Genomic DNA, 19,837 nt, shown 5'->3' on the forward strand with positions numbered 1-19,837 from the left:
TGTCATCCAAAGCCAGGACTGGTTCTGCTGAAAATATCCAGACTGCTTTGCATCTTGACATTTTACCTCATCATGTTTTTTAACATCATACTGTGGTCTTTTGTTTGTGGATGCATGTGTGTAAAAATGAACCCTTTACATGCAAGCTTCATAAGTTTTCATAATACCTGACCATTAATACAAATACAAAGTTCAGAGTTTAGTGCAAAAAAATCATTTACAGCATTGGATACATTTTATATTGAGGACATGTTATTTTACACCACTGAAAGAGACAAGGAAGAGGAGATGGCAAACAATAGAAACCCGTGTAGCCACCAGTGAAAACACATACATATATATTTATTTATTAAATACCTGCTGGAAAAATTTGTCATTCAAAATGTGTAAGAGACAATTGATTTTTTCACCCTCTACTTGTTTAATAATTCAGTTCAGTTGTAGAAATCCTAACATCTTTTTAGGCTCAGTCTAGATTCTCAGAGTAAGAATGATTTTGTCTAGCATGAAGAATATGAATATTTTCTGCACATTATTTATGTGCAGTATTGGTACATTTACTGCAAGAATAACAATCTATTTCCATCTGTTAGTATAGTTATGAAGCCTTATCATGTATTTCCTCATCAAGCCTCACATGTATTTCAGCAGTAGCCTACTACTGCTAACTGGAGGACAATCTCAAACTGATACAGATCTGCTTGGTAGTATTTCATCATCTCGGTAGGGTTCAGGGTATGTTTTCACAAAAGTGATGTGAGTTACTTGCTAATAATACTGATGTACAGATTTAGTTAAAGCTACTGTGTTCCTGTGTTTAACCAGCTAACAAATTGTTGGATGAAAATGAAGCAAAGTAAAACTACAACATTGTACTTTGTGTGTAACAACATTAACAGGTCACGCTGTCTGTCGGCCTCTCAGCTCCACAGGAGCTGCTGCTGAGTTTGTTAACCCTGAGAAGTGGGAAATACTGCATTTTCTGTTCTAGAAAGAGCAACATTAACTCATGTGACAGTCCACTGCAGTGAGGGAGGAGAATCTGCCAATCATAGACAGGGAGCTGATCAAATAAAAGCTTCAGCTAAATCAGTAAATGCCAATGTAATGCGTTGAAAGCGAAACAAGTGAAGGTTTACTATTGGTGAATTAACTATGTATACTTCTGTGGTTGAGTGGTGCAGTGGCAGAAAAATAGATTTTCATGCTAGGTTCCCAGTTGAAATCCCAGGCATGACCAATTACTTTACATTTTTTGCAGGGATAATATCTACTATTATCCTTGTTAATTTCGTTAGGTCTCCATTTAAGGGTACAGCTTAGGTAACATTCATCTGAAAATATAAAGACACTGATCAACACTGATAAATAATAGATAATGAATAATCACCTACTTCTCATCCAACCTTTTCCGTGTACATTTAGTGATTTCGCTGTCAGTTTTACCCCCCCCCCAAAAAAATAAAAAAAAATGTTATATGCCCATAATCCCCAGACCTGCTGCAATGACAGATTCAGTGAGTGGGAATCGATCCCCAGTCTCCCATGCAAAAGGCAAGACCATTAGCCACTGTACTACAGACCCCAACTTCCCATCTTTCAAATTTATATTCATACTTTAACTTGCACATACATACATACATACTAACCTTGCCCATACATAAATACTCACCTTGCGTATACATACATATATATAAATGACAGTATGTATGTACAGTATGTGCAAGCGAGTATGTATGTGCATGACAATATGTATGTATGTGCATGACAGTATGTATGTATGTGCAAGCGTGTATGTGCAGATGAAGTATTCAATTTTGGCCTAGGCGGCTTCTCATATATTACAATATTTTGATTGCATTTTTATGCTTAACTTTCTCTCAGACCTTAGTATCATAGAACTATTTCACATACTGTATAAAGGAATGTTAAAACTCCTGTTATTTATTTTTGAGAGGTTGCTGGTTTGCTTGAATATCTCTGTCCACAGAATCAGTGACCCAACACGATCTCTGTTCATCACTATTGCTGGAACCAACAGTTTTCAGAAAGTTCAACTACGGGTTCAGTAAAACAGTTGTATATAATTGCAGTCCCACAATAGAACAAAATAATCCTTTTTGGTGTATGAGAATAGAATTGATTATGACAATTTACTGAACGCAGAAAAGCAATTTTCTTTTCTTTTATCCAAAATTGAAGGAAAAACCATTTAAATAAATGTAGTCTGAAAATTGTTTTATGATTTGAATCCTATTTAGCCACTACTGGTTCCCCCAGATGATCCACTAATCCAGTTTAAAGCAAACGGATGCCCAAACAAAGGGGCTTTAAAAAGCTTCCAGGGATAACATGAAAGTGGTAAACCCTGTGTTAAAATCCACTTCCTGTAGACTACTTACATAATACACATACACATTTGACAGGAATTTTGTATTTTCTCTGGTGTAGGGGACAAATTTGATCTATTTTGTATCTTTTAACCTTTTGCATTTTATTTCTGAACAAGGAATCAAGGAACACTGTCTGCTTTGTGACACTGCAAACACAGTCATGCAACCACTTTGGTCCACCAGGGTGTAAACGCAGCACTGCCTGAGGGGAGCCTTAAAGGGTTTTTAAAAAATGACAGATGATGGGCTGCCTAACTTTGATGAATACAAATGGGTACACAAGAATCATCTTAGGTATTACAAAGTGGGATGGAGAAGCATCCTTTGCAATTAGTGGCATTAAAGTGGTCATATTATGTTCATAATTTTATTTAGGGCGTTGTACATGAATATGTTTACATGATTTAATTTTCAAAAAACAAATTTTTTTGTCATACTGCACATTGCTGCAGCACCTCTTTTCACCCTGTGTGTTGTGTGTGCTCCGCTTGAAGCTACCAAGTGAAGCATCTCACTTCACTTTGATCTTTGTTTGGAGTTGCGCATGTGCAGTACCTAGTTAAGGACTACTAGCTACTCAGAAGCAGAGTAGAGCAGGTCTTGACAAGCTGGTTCAATCTCAAAACGTTTTGCACCGGTTTGCAATGTTTTCGGATTGAACAACATGTTTGCTTGCAACATTGTGTAACATTCCGCAACGTTCTGCAACGGGCTTCGAGGTATGTTTTCCTGTTTGACGTGCGCGTCACAGGTGTTATCCAAAGTTTGTAAACACAACAGTGTTACAAAGTCAGGAAAATGCAGTACGCTTGTGTACACAGCAAGTGTACACAATAAGTGTACACAAGCCGTTTTGCTACATTTTGTCTGCGCTGAACTCACCCCAGGGCTTCGATTCAGCTGTACATGTTCCCAAACCAGCTTCACAACCTAAACTGGCGCAAGAGCTGGTAAGTTATTCATTTGTAACAAATTTTATTTTTATTTTTTACTTTCATGCTTAACGTTTTAACTGTTCACTGTCTCTACATCACGGTAAAAACTTTATGTCTATTGACTGGGAGGGTGAGGATAAGGGGAGGCAGTGGACTGACGTCTGGTCCCTGTGTGTGCTGCAGCTCACTGTGTTTCTCCACCAGTGTTTTTGAGGGAGTGCCATACTAGCCGTTCAGCGAGCATTATCACGCAGATAGTTGATGGAAATACAGGCTGGACTACAATCGAGCTGTTTTCAAGCAGTTCAGGAACAGTGTTTTCTGTGGGAGACGGTAACTCTGCTTGGGGTGGACTTCCACTTAGGGCTTTTTCACTTTGTAAACCTATTATAAGCATATAACACAATAAAGGAAAGGAAAAAAGTGGCACAATATCTCAAAATCACAAACTTGCCCACATAGTGTAGCAATACAATTGAATATATCCTATTAAGATGATATTAAGGTGACTTTGAGCATTAATTGGTTTCTGTTTTGAGGGCTGAAGCTGATGATAACAGACAACACATCTGTTACTACATGAGACTTTGTGTTTACACTGGATTCATTCATAAAAAAGGAAAATGCTTCCAATCACCAACCTCAATTTCACCCATTAATTGTCTGTCCTATGGAGCTGTCCCCCCAAATGATAGAAAGTTGTTTCAGCAAGTGCCCCACAACAACATATGTCAGTGTTCAAGTGACAAATCCCTCTAGCAGCAATATTAATTATGACGGCAGCAAGAAAGTCAGGTGATGTTATTGTAAATGTGTGAAATATCAGCATTGTTCCTAAAACGGTTTGAGTCTCCGAAATGTAGCATTCTTCTACTAGCAACATTAGCAATATAGTTAAAATGGTGTTGTTTAGTAATTTAGTAAAGTAGTGTTCAGTTGTTGAGTGTTAAATATAGTTTTTGTGCATAAACCTAACTAACCAAACTGTAACCATTGCATTATCCCATCATGAAACTTTTTCAACAGTTTTGTAAGGCACAAATTACATTTGTCGTTTCATGTGGAAGATTTGTGGGTGTTTTGGTGCTCTGATAGTCTATCTAGAGTATTATATAGGTCCCTCAAACTTTTTATTCCAAATTCTTCACCCATACAAAAGCAAAGATTTTTTTTTCTCCTCTTGTAAGAGTTCATGACAAACTGAAGATGCTTCATGGTGGAGCGGTGAAACTATCACATCATTCTGCAGCCTACAGCCTCTGAAAGCCTCCCACATAAGAATGGTGTAGAGGAGAAAAATCACAGAGCGAGAGGTCAGAGCAGTGGAAATAGATTTATTTCTACCATGTTTTCTACAACTGTGGTTTTCCACCTTTTTTTTCCCAAACCCAGGTTTCCCAAGCCCATGTAACACAGGACTAATCTTCACATTATTAAGTGCACATTATTAATTCCAGCCTCTTCTGTAATACTACAAAACTCTGAAGGCTCCAGCAACATAGCTGGTGACTTCACTTCACAAGTCCCATTTTTAAAATTCCCTTCATGTTAATTCTAGGTCCTGAACCAGCTGTTGAGAAACTTTCCATCTACACCAATGATCACTAGTTTATCCACTGGCTCCAATCCACTCTGCCTGGGGAGTTCTTTTTCCTCCTCACAGAGATCATCAGTGTGAGACAGAAAACTGGTGCTCAGGGAGCTCCTAATGAGCAAAGTCTCTTTTTTCCCCTCTGTGTTTCTCTTTCAGTCGCTCTCTTCTCCCTTTTCACACCCTGATGTGCATGTTATGCATGTTGTCACACACGCGCACACACACACACACACACACACGTTTCACTCATCTGCCTATGAATCCCTACTTCTTAGGGAAATCAGCTAATGAAAAAGTAAGTGCTTCTTTCTTGTAGAGACAATAAAAAAAACTTGATTAGTGTCTCTCTTCTATTCACTCCCTCAAGCGGTGTCATTTTAATGAAGGGGGAGAGTGAGGGCTGCACTCCTGTTGAGTATGCACTGGAGAGCATGAACACTCTGAGTAGGGACTTTATACTGTGTTCATTTAAAAAAAATAAATAAATAAATAAGAGGAACAATGGAGGTGAAGGGAGAGAGAGAAAGGGTATTTATTCTCACAAACATAGAAGCAAACAGATAGTAATGTGTGTGTGTTGGGAGAAGGTAGACACATCCCTGACAAATTCTCTCTCTGTGGCTCTCATCATTAAAGTGCAATATTACCACATCAACACAATCTTAAACGCATCATTTCAAGATTCCATTTTTTCACATTTGTGTTTATGGATTTGAATTAGGCATTCAGGAAATAAAATTTAAAAAGTATCTTTTAACTGGGCAAAGTTTTTGCTTAAGATGTTTTACCATTATGTTTCTTTTATTGCATTTCATCTTTTAATTGTTTTCACTGTATGTTATTGCTTTTACTAAATTTTAATTATATTCACAATTGTATTTTTTGGCACATTTTTTTTACTTTTTGTGAGCATTAATATTTTACCAGTTTCTCAGTCATCTGTAAAGCACCTTGACCTGCACTAACATAAATGACAGGTGCTCTACAAATATAGTTTGATTGTTTGATTAGAATTACGTAACAGAAACCCCAATGAAATACACACAAGTAACGACTTTTGATACAGCAATGCATAATGTTTGTACTTCCACTGCCCCACTTTTCTTTCCACACGCATCATTCCAGCTGATAAGTAATACTGTATACCATTTTCACACACAATCTACTGTATTTGACATGGGATTATGTACATGAGACCAACTTCACTGTTCACCCACAAAACTACAAAAGATTTGTGAGAGAATTGTTATCTTTCAGTGTAGGGGAACTGAAAGTTGCTATGTTTACACTGGATGTAACATAGTGAAGTTTTTTTTAAATTTGGTATCTTTATGAAGAACTATTCAATTATTATTATTCCATAACACAGGTCCATATAAAACATGCAAAAACCTGCAAGATACATTCATGGTAAAATGGACATTGTTCAAATGTACCCTAACCCTACTAGGGCTGTAGCTAACGATGATTTTAGTATTCGAAGCTTCTATAGATTATTTCAACGATTCATCGATGCGTCGTTTAAGAAGTACTTTTGCTTGGCGGCAAAAGTCGTTGTGGTGTTCACACTACTTGACTGATCGGTGACAGGGAGCTGACAACGGCTCCGTCACCCGATGCTGGTTTCCAAACCACTTTTATCAAGAAAACACACGTGAAATGGGAAATGAGCGATCCTGCACACCAAACAGCCGTTGTTTGTTATTATAAAGATGGCAATTATAAAGACAAAGAATATGGTTGAAAGGATGGATTAGTACACGCAGGTAGCAGGGATTGTCTGAGCTACAGAGAGAGCTGGAGGGGAGTTAAAAGGTGCAGCTCCCCGATACCCTGTTAACTCCTGACTGTGAGGTTACAACCCACGGCCCAAAAAGGAGAACAACAAACACACCTGTGTACATTTTCAGCTGAGAACTGCGGCTTACTTTGGCTAGGCTTCAACTCATCAATCAGTCATGATTTCAGTTAAATGCTAATACCTTGTCTGTGGTCCGCTGGCAGAACACCGGGGCTTTCTGATCAGCTGCCGTCGTGCGGTTACTGAGGCGACAAAAGTATAGTTTTACAGTGGACGGACGGTAACATTACAGAGTCGTTGTTTTCTTTAGCTTGAAATAATCCCATACTTTGGACACTTTCTTTTTTGTCTCTCGCTGTTTTCTCTCTCGCTGTTTTCTCTCTCTTCCCCCACTTTGCAAACAACTCCATCATAATCACGTTGTGTTCACAGCGTAAATGTGCTGTGCGACAGTAATAAATGTCCCTGCAAAACACTCTGCTGTAAAGTTACATGGATTAAACGAAGCATCGATGCAAAGAATTTGTCTCGAAGCATTTTATGAATCGATTTTATCGATGAATCGTTTCAGCCCTAAACCCTACAATAACAGTCATCCTTTTATTAATAGTTAGTGATGACCTCACCCTCTCATACCAAAGGAAAGCAGAGTCAGGCCGGCCTTCAACATGTTAACCTATTCAAATCAATGACAAACATGAGTTTTTCCCAGATCACTGCATCAGTCTGGAAGAGTTCTAAACTGCAGGTATTGAATCAGTTGCAAGTATTTATTACCATAGTTTTACATAAAGTAAGAGGGGAATATTGATTGACTATCGGGTCAATTGAACTCCTCCTGCCTACATGCAGTGAGGACCTTTTTGGCACAAACATGATAAACAATTTGAAATTTCAAAGCAGGAAAACCACAGCTATAATTAATAACTTTAAGTATGAATCCGTTCCATTTAGGTGTGGTAACTAACCATGCCAGTGAGCCCCTGACTTTTCCTCTAGCACCATTACCAGGTCAAAATATCAGGTAAAAACTTCAAAGAAGTCAAAACTCCATTAACACTTGTAGTGTCTACAGCAACTTTATTTGGGTCTGACTATAAATCAGATGACCTCTTAATGCACCTTGGAGGAGAAGTTGTACCAGAAATCCCCACTGCTTCTACAAAAACATTTATGAGAAAATGCCTGCATAGCAGCACACATTTATACAACTAGAAATATTTGTTTTTGGATCCAGCATACAATAATTAAAAAGTACCAATTATTGATCTCCCTGCTAATATATAAAAAGTTAACAGTAAACAAGAAAGGGGCAAAAGGTGGCAAGCCAGAAAGACATTTAGTACCTTAGATTGTATTCATTCTACATTAGATTATACTTTATTTGTATTTGTATTAAACACAGTGCCGGTGCACCTTGTATACATAGAAAATGTAACAACCCAAACCTCCTACAGAGATGTTAGGAGGGTAGATAAAAATAGAGGTCATACTATAAATAAAATAGGGAAAGAAATCCGTTTGTTCTGTTGTCTTTAGTTTTTATTTATGTGCTTTATTGCTAAGACACTTTATAATATGGTAAAACTACATTTTAATAAGACAGCAGTCCTTATATTTGATGTGAACGATCTGGGGTGCTTTTCCCAAAAGCATGGTTGCTAACGATAGCTTCTTCCTTGGTTGGAACTATGCAGTTGCAACGCAACTGTTTCCCAAAACCCTAGTTCGAACTATGGAGCTAAGTTGGTAACTTACATGGTACGAACCATCGTTAAGCAGGTGTTCCCCAAAACCATAGTTCCGACGAACATACACACCAACTGTCGTTAAGTTGCATAGTTCGAACTATGCAGCTCCAGACCTGTGGTTAGAAGCTTAGTTCACGGTGACTATGTCACAGATAGAAAATGCAGTGTTAGGAGGTGAATGTAATGTGTGCAAGCAGGGAATGTTACATTTATTCATTTAGCTGACGCTTTTATCCAAAGCAACTTAAAATTGCTATGCATGTCAGAGGTCGCACGCCTCTGGAGCAACTAGGGGTTAAGTGTCTTGCTCAGGGACACATTGGTGGATGGGTCACAGTGGGGGATTGAACCCGATAACATATAACATATTTAAAGGTGAAGATATTTTTAAATGTAGTTGTAAAAGTACTTTTAAATGTATTTGTTGGGTCAGGGTAGGGTTGCATTATTTCAGTACTAAGTAGCCTATAGACCATCTATGAACAACAGGTGTTTTTCTCACAGATTACCCATCTGTTCACAATAACGTAATGTAATATTAGTCAGCCAGTACAAAGGTTAAAGGACAAAACGGATGTAAAGTCAAGACTTTTAATATTACCTTAATGTGTAAATTTCCAGGCCTCTGAGGAAGATGGGGGTTCTCTAGTCTTCATTACAAAGATAAATATAAGAAGGGACAGCATACAACCCATGAAAGTACTGTAATGAATAAATCCCTGAGAGTTTTCGTTGCCTTTATAACAAAGATAAATAGAGAACTCATGGGAGTCAAACCCGTGTCTCAATAGAGAACATACATAAGATCAGACACTTATAGCACTGAGCTATTCTCAAGACCTAAACATTGGCTGCGGCCAAGGGATTCATAATATTGTTTAAGTGTTGACATGAAGATACTTGCAGATTAAACCTATTTTACTAAATATCTTGTAATCGCTAATAGTTCTTAATTTTTTCTTATTTAAGTAATATATATAATATATATAAGTTATTTAGTTAGACTATATGTAGGCTAAATAAAATTATTAGGTTATATTATTTATATTGTTGTTTATTAATTCATTAATACTATTGTTGATTTTATTTTTATTGTCGGTACTACTATGATATGAAAAGCCTAAATAATAAGTTAGCATAATAATGTCACTTAATATTGGTCACAACTGATATATTTTAAGCAGAATATGACAACGTTTTGTGAGTTTCGTGCTGTGAAAGTCAGACGAACACACCTGGAAACATATTAGTTCACTATGTTGGTTCATACTTTTAGCTTTTCAGCTTTAGCTCTCACTTCTCTTGAACATGAAGACATGAGCTGACTGCTTGTCGTGTTAATCACTCTCAATTATCTAGCTCATCTCTTCTTTCTATTCATCTCTGTCAGCTCAAAGCTTTGTGAGGGTAACACTCTTTCAGAGTCGGAGTGAGAGGAGGGAGAGGACGTCATTTTATTTATTCACTGATTAAATTAATAACTGAGATTATTCATGGTTTATAATATTCATAAGAATGACAGAGAAAGTGAGTGGGAGAAAATTAAATCCACAGTTTGTGACCTACTATAAATTAACATTAGTACTAGTAAGCAGCATTTGAATAGTACAATAAAGCAGGCACCTAACAGCTGCAGCCTTTTAAATGGGTCAAAATAAGACACATTTCCCAAAATACTTACAGCTCTCTGTATTTTCTTCATGTTTTGGTCATGAAATCAGGGTTTTGGAGGTTAGCATGGCCTGCTTCCAGTGTTGGGAGTAATGCGTTACAAAAGTAGTGTAATTGCAGTAATGTATTGCTTTTTGCTGTGATGCAGTTATATAAACGCATTACTAATAAAATTTTGGTAATATTATACCCATTAAAATCTCTGTAACCTGTGTTCCAACGCATTTTAACTTGCATACATTAATTGGTGTTTTGTTTATTTTAATAATTCACCAGCACCGAGAAACATTGCAACACCATAAAAAAAAAAGGAATTTCCTGAAATTTGGGGGGGGGGGGGGGGGGGCTCTGAAATATTGACAATATGGATCATCAGTCATTCATAAATAGAATTCTATATGTGTTTTCTTTAATGATTTACTTTCATGATTAGAGAGGCTGCTGTCAGTGCATCCTGACCAATCCTGTCAGAGTGTCGTGAGATCTAAATAATCAATGAAGTTATGCTGCTGTACCTTCGTCTGCGTCTTTGTTAACGGGGAGACGATTCATCTTGTTTCTCCTTTCTGCAACCCACCCGCTATTAATCAGACTGTTTATTTTTTTTACAAAGACCCACCCTATCCACGGATATAACTGCGATCTGTACATCACTAGACTTATCATACGACCTATGCAGGCACTTCTTACTATCTGAATAATGTGCCCATTAAATAACATTGAAAGTAAAGCATCACAATTCAGAGACATTAATATTGTAATATAACTAATTACTCTCAAATGACAGTAACTAGTAATCTATAATGTATTACATTTTGGAAGTGACCTGTCCAACACTGGTGCTTTAGGTAGCCACATCATATTCTCTACTGGTTAAAGAAAGTTTACAGCATGAATTGAGATCCAGCACAGTCCAGATTTCTGTTATTGATGAGTAGTTCACCATCAATGGGTGATTGTGACATAGTGTATTTATGTGGTGTGAAACATCAAAATATGCTACAGAATGTTTTCTTAAGTGAACAAGTACTTTGGTGTTGAGGCAAGGCTAGGACCAGTTCAAATGCAGAATTTAAACACCTGTCGTTGATTGGTCACTTAAAATCAAGTAGAGTTCGACCGATATAGGATTTTTAAGTCCAATGCCGATTTTGATATTTTAAAATCCGATATGCCCTTATATTGGCCGATATTTTTTTTCCTCCTTATTTTATGAAATGCATAACATAAACAAAGATTATCCCTAATATTTGTTATGTTGATACCATGACATCATGCAGTATAAAAAGTAGAGCCCGACTGATTTATCGGCCGGCCGATATGAGCTAATTGCAGTTAATCTGCATCAGCCGTTTATAACAGCAGATATATGACTATTAAAAAAGAAACAGAATAGATTCAGATACTTCAGTCATGTCATGGGAGTTGCATAGTTTGCCCACCACAGGGCGCGTTGCAGCTGTAACTACACTGCCTCACCACAAAAACCACAGAAAAAAAATCTGACTGCAGTCTACCGTTGCCAGCCTGTAGCATGTAGAAACACGCAGAGGGCTGTGTTAGCGGTGAGTCAGTCTGTTGTCATGTTAATTACACGATTAAATAATTATAATAAAAACAGCCACAATCACTTCTTCTCTAATGAAAACATTCATGACTTGCTAACCCTCCTGTTTTTCACTGCACTCTCCCAGCTTCCTCCCAGCTGGCAGCAGTTTAATGTTATGGTAGTGTTTAAAGCTACACTGCTGACTAACGTGGTTGTACATTTATTTTTGAAACAGTGTATCAGTTCTAGCGAACAGTCCACCTTTGTCCCTAGTTCATCACTTCTAAATATTTTCTAAAATCACGTAACGTTACAGCAGCTAACGCTGCCCGTTACTAAATTAGCCACAAAGCTAATGCCATGTTTATCAGTGGAGGAGCACTGAACGCTGATGAAACGATAAACATACAGTGCCTTGCGAAAGTATTCGGCCCCCTTGAACTTTTCGACCTTTTGCCACATTTCAGGCTTCAAACACAAAGATATAAAACTATGAAGTGGAACGAAATTTATTGTATATTTCAAACCTTTTTAACAAATAAAAAACTGAAAAATTGGGCGTGCAAAATTATTCAGCCCCTTTACTTTCAGTGCAGCAAACTCTCTCCAGAAGTTCAGTGAGGATCTCTGAATGATCCAATGTTGACCTAAATGACTAATGATGATAAATAGAATCCACCTGTGTGAAATCAAGTCTCCGTATAAATGAAACCTGCTCTGTGATAGTCTCAGAGGTCCGTTTAAAGCGCAGAGAGCATCATGAAGAACAAGGAACACACCAGGCAGGTCCAAGATACTGTTGTGGAGAAGTTTAAAGCCGGATATGGATACAAAAAGATTTCCCAAGCTTTAAACATCCCAAGGAGCACTGTGCAAGTGATAATATTGAAATGGAAGGAGTATCAGACCACTGCAAATCTACGAAGACCCGGCCGTCCCTCTAAACTTTCAGCTCATACAAGGAGAAGACTGATCAGAGATGCAGCCAAGAGGCCCATGATCACTCTGGATGAACTGCAGAGATCTACAGCTGAGGTGGGAGACTCTGTCCATAGGACAACAATCAGTCGTATACTGCACAAATCTGGCCTTTATGGAAGAGTGGCAAGAAGAAAGCCATTTCTTAAAGATATCCATAAAAAGTCTTGTTTAAAGTTTGCCACAAGCCACCTGGGAGACACACCAAACATGTGGAAGAAGGTGCTCTGGTCAGATGAAACCAAAATCAAACTTTTTGGCAACAATGCAAAACGTTATGTTTGGCGTAAAAGCAACACAGCTCATCACCCTGAACACACCATCCCCACTTTTAAACATGGTGGTGGCAGCATCATGGTTTGGGCCTGCTTTTCTTCAGCAGGGACAGGGAAGATGGTTAAAATTGATGGGAAGATGGATGGAGCCAAATACAGGACCATTCTGGAAGAAAACCTGATGGAGTCTGCAAAAGACACTGAGACTGGGACGGAGATTTGTCTTCCAACAAGACAATGATCCAAAACATAAAGCAAAATCTACACCGGAATGGTTCACAAATAAACATATCCAGGTGTTGGAATGGCCAAGTCAAAGTCCAGACCTGAATCCAATCGAGAATCTGTGGAGTTTGTCAGCAGTGTAACCACCATAACATTAAACACACTGCTGTGAGCCAAAAGGGAAGTGAAAAACGGGATGGTATGTTAAGAGGTGAAGTGATGATAGCTATTTTACTATTATTTAAGTCATGTAATTGACGTGATAAATGACTAACTGACTGGCAACACTGAGTGTGAGAACTACCAGGAGCTACTCTCCCTTGCTCCAGTGGACTGCGGTCAGCTGATGTTTTGTTCTGTGGTTCAGCAGTGTTGTTAACAGAGGAGCAGCAGCACGCCCTCTGGTGGGCAAACTATGCAACACGCATGACATGAGTGAAGGTGAAGATCCGACTCTGTTTCTTTTTTAATAGTCATATATTTGCTGTTATAAACGCCAATGCAGATATATCTGCAAGTAGCTTATATCAGCCGATAATATCTGCAAAACGATACATCGGTCGGGCTCTACAATCAAGCCTTTGAAAGAGTTGAGAGCTTGATAGACTCAATAAAACCTTGGTTGCCCCTGAAGCATAACGTCTTGGAACATGTGCACTGCAATTTCATAACCCTACACACGCAGGCAGCACACCTATAAAGATTAAGAATGGATCAAGGATTATGAAAAGAATATCATCCCTTACATCCGACTCCAATCATATGCACAATGTTAAGATGTGTTTTGATACAATTCGTCTACAGAATGTAATTTCAGCTGGATCACAAAGAATAAAGTTGTACAGATGTTAAGGTATTGACAGGTTAATGATGAAAGGGAATACTTCTATCCGTTCTGTACTTGAAAACAAAAACCCAATTATTTTGAAATGTGCTCTGACTGTCACTTTTGTAATGATAGATGCATTACAAAATCTTACTCTATTTTTTTCTCAAATTTTGTCTCAGACTAATGCATGTGCACACACAGCTGTCTCTGCTCATCCTGCTTATCCACCATTATATATCAATTCCATTTGGCCTATAGGCATTATCCTGCCATGTCTCTATCGACCAGACAAGTGAAAGCCCATTTAAAAATGCCTAGTGAAGATGACACAATGATGGCTGGATGGATCTGGAGAGTTACAAATGGATGCTACAAGAAGAGGAGGTCTGTTGTTAAACTAAACTTAAATTGAACTGAAACTACAATTTGTGGTGTAGTGTAATGACAGGGAACATGTGGGGATGGCATCTTCTTAGACCAAAGTGTGAAAGTGGAATGCATCCCTCAGTCATGTTCACATTATTTGTACAAAAAAACTGTTAACAACAATAAAATAATAAATATGCATAAGGCCGCAGACAAACCAGTTTGAACCACCCGTTCGTTGGCTAGCTTAGAGTATTTGTCAATTTTATTCAATATAACAAGCTGTTCTTTTACATTTTCCTTAATATTTTTATGGGAAATCCATTTAATGTGTTTTAGACATACTTCTGACTGACAAATAGACAACCTAATGAGTGAAACATAACATCCGTGGCAGAGCTTTGCCAGAATGAACTCCCGCTGATATAATTTCTTATCATTTTATCAATTTCATTATGATTTCAATCTTATACCCAGTTTTACTAAGATTCCCTTTAGACCATTTTTTAGCTAGATTCACATTGCTTTTAACTCTCCTGGGTTGTATTGACTTCAGTCAGCATAAATTGTGCTAGAAATATTTAGTTAAGCAAAAGCGTGATCAAATGAAAGTACTTTCCTGCCTACTACTATCCAGCAAAGTCAAACCCCAGAGAGTCCTCCAACATAGCTAGCGAATGGCCACCTACTAGCTAACTAGCTAGCTTCCAATGTTTTCTTTAACTTTAACATTCAACTATGTGGCTGTTTAATGGCGAATTGACCTTTCCTAAAGGTTCAATGTGATAAGTAAGGCAAGCAGGAACTTGTGGTGACAACCCTTAAAAAGGGGCCATGTGTAGTTCTCAGTAGCCTCTAGTGGTTTATTCACATAGGAAGCACCATAGTGGCTGTTCCAAGCAAAGCCAGACGTATCTCCACACTTCATTTTAGTGCTGGCCAATCAGAAGAAAGTGGGCTTTTAAGAAGAAGGATGTTAAGAGACAGGAGCTAAAATGGCGTGTTCAGAGGCTAAAGAGAGGAGTTGAAGCAATGGACAGTATGAGAAAAATAGTGTTTTTTGAACATATAAGCATGTAAACATTTTCTAGTAGACACCAAAAAAGAAAGTATGAACCTGAAAATAAGCATACTATGGGATATTTAATAAGGTTCATTCATTAACCTGCTGCTGGTGAACTAACAGTACGTCAGGACTATTCAGCACACACATCATGAGAATGGATAAAGCAGTACACAATGTATGCAGAGGATTATTAATGCAGAACACACAAGAGGAAACACTCTATTCTGGGGCCTCATGTATATAACTTTGCATAGCTTTGACACTACACACACAGATGTACCCCAGCAGCGAGTATATTATGTTTACAAACACAAACCCACGCAGATCTGAGGACACTTAAACAAGTATAATACCTTAACCTTGTAAATTCCCCAAAAGAGGGATAACTGGTTGTTGGCATGCCCCACGTTTGCTTGTTTTTATTAGATTTTTCAACAAGCTCTGTGTATGAGGGATATTTAGCAGATGCATCTTATGTCTGGGGTAACTGCCAAGAGTACTTAACCAACTTCCACAAAAAGCCAGGACAAATATCTTTAAAAAACCCTAGCATAAATGGCTTTTAAATAACGCATTCATTGGCTTCAACTAATCCTTTTTTACCTACAGTTGCAATTAAAATGACTGGATGACGGGATTGGCTGAGTGAAAGGCAGGGACTGGAGGTAGGGGCTGCAAAAACTGTGTTGTGTACAGAGATGAATATATCATGTATGACAGGAGTGGTGGTTGGAAGTGACTGAATTAAAATGTATGTAAACACATCTTCCTCCTTTAATTTAACAACAACCAATGAGGTATAAGTATTGCTCCTGGAAACTCCAGCTTCTGTTTGGCCAACAGCATACATATACACCATGGAGGTGTGAAAATGTGCAGCTGTGAAGCAGGGTGTTGTTGATAAAGACCAGAGGCAGTCAGCAAATCTTCCTTGGGTACAATGTCACAACACTGTGCAGCTCCCAGGTGTGAAAGTATATAGATGAAAGAGTGTGATGTCCGGTGATGCCAAAAAGCACACAATATACCTGGCAAATCTTCCCTGTATAAGAAGTCGCCATGCAAAATCTTATGTCACTAATCATTTGTAACCTTGCAAAGGCAGCCCACATTTTCACTTCTTTCATTATCTGATCATCATTTTCTAAAGATCTAAATCATTAAGATAAATTCTTGCTACGGCTGACAGGATAAACTGAACTTTCACTGAGCCATCAATGCTCTTTGGTTATGGTTTTCAACCTTGAAAAACAAACCAGTTGTTTAGAAACATCAAATTTGATTTACAACCCTTGAATTTTAATAATGAACACATTGGTGGCTATAAAAACGCCATGCAGGGCACCCTGCTGACTTAAGAGGTGTCGACCATGAACCGCAAAGCCCCCGAATCTCATCCAGCCAGGGACATTTGCTGGATGTCCTTCCTCAATCTCTCTCCCCTTCTTTCCTGTCATCTATCTATTGTTTGCTCTTTGCAGTTGCAAAAACAACACCTATAGTTTTTGAAATAGCAATTCACAAGGTTTGAGTTTCAAGATGCCTGGAGTCACACGAACACTCAATAATTGTTCTGACATGGATCAGACAAGTCAAAGTGCTTCTCAGTGGATGTTCTTCAGACTTAAATCTAATAAGAAAAAGTGAGCTCTAAAGCTGTAGTCTGACTTTGTGAGGCTATTTACTGAGTGCTGTTGCTGTCCATCCGTTGTATTAAAGGTGATTCATGACACAAGGAATGGGTCAGCTAGTTCCTGTAGGAATTGGCTTGCAGTGCCCAGACCTCATCAGTTACATCTGGAGTTACTGTACGAAATCCTGCTGGAGCTATTTCTCCTGTGTTGCACCTCTACCACGTTGTCTCACTCACCATCCACATATTAAAAATATAAAAAGGTGAGGGGACGGGTCCCTTTTTATTTTAAAATAATCAATCAATAAATAAAACATCTCAAAATGGCAGCTGAAGGGAGGCACATCAGTTTTACATCAATGTCTGAAAGGCTTTAATTTTTTCTGATTTTTACAGAATAGTTTAGCAATGATGTTTTGTGATCATACAATGTACCCACTTACTGGGTGGAGGTGCAGTACATGATTATAATCAGGCTCATTGATTGGCATGCATGCAGATTGTTAAATTACTGAATGTACAATTACTGTGATGAATATATAAAGGATTAATGTGCATGCCCCGCTATGTAACCCACATCAATGCCACACACACTTTTTAATGCAATCAGAGTGCCCACATTATAGAGTGCTCAATGATAATCTCAATGAGGGTCGGTGTAACCAATTTCAGGTCCATAATGACACCAATTAAATGTTTGTAAATAACACAAGTCAATCTTGACAGCCAGAATTAGATGTAACTGCTCACGTGTTGCAGGACAAGATACTGGTGCCTCTCCACTAAGTGCTCTGCTCACGGATCAATGGGTTTCCACATTTACACATGGAGTGTAAGGCAACAGATCAATAGACCCTGATTTTTATATGGATCAGCTGATACGGAGGAATAATGCCACATAGTCCATCCAGTGAGAGAATGACAGCGAGACAAAGACAGAGGCAAATACTGAAGATGTGGAATGCATGTGAGCAAAGCTGTAGGATTTTAAAGGTAGAGGAGTCAAAGGCATGAATGAAGGTGAGCACAGAAGCATGGAGAGAGTATCAGGGCATCTTTAAGGTGCAGAATCAGATCAGGTATGTGAGAAATATAAAGGGTGATTTGAGAAAGAGAGAGAAATGACAAAAACAGAGAGAGCTGCTGGATAAAGAAAATACACCTGCCAGGTAGCCCATCAGCAGACTGATTTATTTGTTTATTCACAGTTTCCTTCAAAAAGCAGGACACCCTGCTGCTTCAGATCTCTCACTACTGGGAGTCCCCACACTGCCTGTCCGACATGGGAGGAATTCCCCATTGTCCCAAGTCTCTATTTCAGTTTATGATCGCAATACATGTACAATACAAGCTCAGTGACAGGCAGACGTCTTGACAGCTCTCTAAATTTGAGCAAATAGGAATTGAATCCTCTTGTACAAATGGAGAATTCAGTTCAATCATTCCAGGTTTCACTGGTTAATACTGGACAGCAAGAAATTGAAGCTAGGGTTCTGATAGATGCACTTCTTTCATATAATCACTACATACTGGACTTTTTTAAAGCGGTTCAGGCAGCATCCACATAATGGGTTTCTCCTATTGGGACTAATGAGCACTTTCCTGCAAGGTATTGAGGCACTTGTGGATGACACTAATAATACTACTGAAGAAAATGTTATGTTGACTGGCAGGTGTACTGTTATTTCTTAGAGCCTAGCAAATAAGCATATACTAGCACCAATTAAAAGGTAACATGCTACATAACATACCCAGTGAAAAATGGCAGGTAAACTAATGACACTAAATGATAAAATGTAGATTTACAATACCTTAAAGGTGATATTTAAGTGTAGGAAGAATATCTTTAGGTGAAGACTAAAATGCACTACATTTGCCTGTATGAATAGGAGAAATATGAACATGATATAGTCTACTGAGGTTTAGGGTTCAAGGGTTCAGTGGACTCAGTCTGCCAATGTTACTAAAAGAAAGGGGGAAACACCATGGGGTTAAAAGGCTAGGGTTAGGCTGAACTTGTCGGTGTATGCAATGACAGCAGCCTTTTTTGTCCACAGAAAATCTCAAAAATCCTATTTTCAGTAGCGTTTAGGATCAAAACTCAAGCTCCTATAGCAGATAAGAAAATTAAAAAGTAGATCTAATTCGACAATCTAACATCAGAAGCTTCGATTACCTTGTGTCTTCTCCACAGCTCATCCACACGTGTGGACAAAGGGAATCCCGACGCCTTTCACGCGTTTGTTTTCGGACGGGAGAGAAAGAATGTCATCCACTCCAAAAAAATGTATTTTATTCCGTAACAGCGTGTATTCTCGCCATCCTTTGTTGGGATATGTTTACTCCACAGCTGCCCCCAACGATCCGGGTGATCCAGTATCTTCAGTTGTTTTTGTATTCACATGATAATGGCTTTCTGCTTGTCCACTTTTTCCCGAGATTAAAAAAGAACTGAACAAAACTCGCTTGTTAATTAAACCGATTCTTGTTTGTTCCAGTTGCATTCCGTTTTATCATTCACACACTTCCTTCCAAGACCGACGTGCTTGTGTTTAGAGGGGTCGAAGGCTTTCGTGTAACAAACGCATCTAAAACTCGGCGTTCCCCCCTCCTCCTCCTCCGTCCCTATTTCTGTGAGATCAGGTTGCTCCGTGTGTGGACCAATTGAGAGGCAGAGAGAGAAAGAGAGAGAGACGATCAAAGCACTGGTCACAGCTATCAGCAGAATAAAGCCTCAATGAGACCATGAACAAACATTTAATCTTCTTCTT

General features: G+C 38.4%; 1 protein-coding gene across 1 annotated transcript in view; it reads right to left on the minus strand.

Moving 5' to 3' along the window:
- Positions 1-19,537, minus strand: part of pde4ba (phosphodiesterase 4B, cAMP-specific a) — a 198,296-nt gene extending 178,759 nt beyond the window's left edge. The window contains exon 1 of the mRNA XM_038715354.1: positions 19,243-19,537. The gene's annotated coding sequence lies outside the window, so the exon portion shown is untranslated. The remainder of the gene's footprint in view (positions 1-19,242) is intronic.
- Between the last annotated feature and the right edge of the window lie 300 nt (positions 19,538-19,837).

The sequence above is a fragment of the Micropterus salmoides genome, unplaced genomic scaffold (genome assembly GCF_014851395.1).
Source record: "Micropterus salmoides isolate LMB-PRFRI ecotype aquatic unplaced genomic scaffold, ASM1485139v1 Ms_hic_scaffold_13, whole genome shotgun sequence".
NCBI classification, from domain to species: domain Eukaryota; kingdom Metazoa; phylum Chordata; class Actinopteri; order Centrarchiformes; family Centrarchidae; genus Micropterus; species Micropterus salmoides.